This window comes from Microtus ochrogaster, linkage group LG7_11 (genome assembly GCF_000317375.1).
Source record: "Microtus ochrogaster isolate Prairie Vole_2 linkage group LG7_11, MicOch1.0, whole genome shotgun sequence".
NCBI classification, from domain to species: domain Eukaryota; kingdom Metazoa; phylum Chordata; class Mammalia; order Rodentia; family Cricetidae; genus Microtus; species Microtus ochrogaster.
This window is the reverse complement of record NC_022032.1, coordinates 15,080,457-15,081,933: the sequence shown is the minus strand read 5'-3', so window position 1 is coordinate 15,081,933 and position 1,477 is coordinate 15,080,457. Positions and strand designations below refer to the sequence as shown.

The following is a 1,477-nucleotide window of genomic DNA, read 5'->3' as shown; positions in this document are numbered from 1 at the left end:
TGTGTGTAATTTCTAGAAGAAATGTCTCATGAGATATTAGAACCTTTTAAAGGATGAGCATACAGTATCTCTTAAGATTTAAGTTTTTCTTGGTTGAGGCTGAAGCCTATGCTCTTAGGACTGGTGGCCTGCTTCTGCAGACTGGAATCAGCTGTCTGAAGAGCTGACAGAGGAGCTGAGCTGGGAGAGCGGGAGCCCGAGTTGCTCTTGAAGCAGGGACTCCCGTGGCAGGGGCTTGCTGTCAGCTGTATTCTGTTTCCTTCCTTATGACCTCACTTCTATGACTTAGGATCCAGACTTAATATATGCTTCCTGTAACCGTGGAAGGCTACAAGAGCATCCGAAGCATTGTTGATAGTGTTCCCCTGTAGCTCGCCATCTCTTTCTGCTGAAGTTGTCACCTGTGATTTTAATTCTTCATAATGAAAGTGAATAAATCAATCAGTAAGTTTATTAACAGTGGGTGGTTGCATGAACACTCTTTAGCTTACACATATGTACATGTAGGTGTATGATGTGTAGAGGGAAATGGGGGAGATAGATCGGGGCCCATGTCTTTGATGCCTGGCTGCATTCCATATATGCTTGGTTTGTCCAGTTACCACTCTGATGAGATACTCATAGGTGTGCAGCTTCCGTGTTTACAAAAACATCATGGCAGACATTCTTCATCTGTATGTGCTGGGACCTTTAATCTTGTAACTAGAAGATCTGGGCCAGGGTATTTTTAACTTAACTTAGTTTTTTGAACTGAACCATTTGAAGTACTACTTTGTGCTGTATTCTTAAAAGCAGGTCTTCCCCACCACCACCCCTGTTCCCTAACCTTTGTGGCCCAAAAAAGAGAATGGTCAGTGAACACTGTTCTTTGTAAGTGACAGCTTGCTCAGTCAAGCTGCAAGAGAAGAGCATTCCCAGCCTTATATTCCCGTGAGAAATCTGTTTCCCACCCAGGGCAGGACTCATCTGCTTGATTATACTGCACAGGGTTAGTTTGGGCTTATTCAGTTTCTTCAGAGTCCATTAGCATTGAACCCAGTTTACACTGAAATTCCAATGTCCTATCTACAAAATTATGGTTCTGAAAGTGACAAAAACCCCCTCCATTAGCCATAGAGATTTGAAGAAGCCAAGTGGAAGAAGCGTCCGTCCCTTCAGCCCGGCTATCAGCAGTCTCCCTTTGGTTTATTGATTCCTGCTGAAGGGTCAACTGATAAATTAGAAGTAACATTTCTCCCTGATGACGTGTTTGTTGGTGTTACGGTTCTGGCAGAGCTATATATTGATAGACATCTCTGTGATATTCTTCTGCCTGTCAGCAAGTTCTGATGTATAGTGTTGAGTTGGTTCTGCCACAGACTTCCATATCAGGCCAGCACTGGCGTCAGAACTGGCACAGGCATCTCCATGAGGACTTAGGGAATATTTCCCAACTAAGGAAATGTTACCCAGACCAGCACATGAGTGCTATTGATCA

General features: G+C 43.8%; 1 protein-coding gene across 1 annotated transcript in view; it reads left to right on the top strand.

Moving 5' to 3' along the window:
* The window catches only part of Mtmr7 (myotubularin related protein 7), a 78,704-nt gene that overhangs the window by 52,186 nt on the left and 25,041 nt on the right, over positions 1–1,477 (top strand). The window lies entirely within an intron of this gene.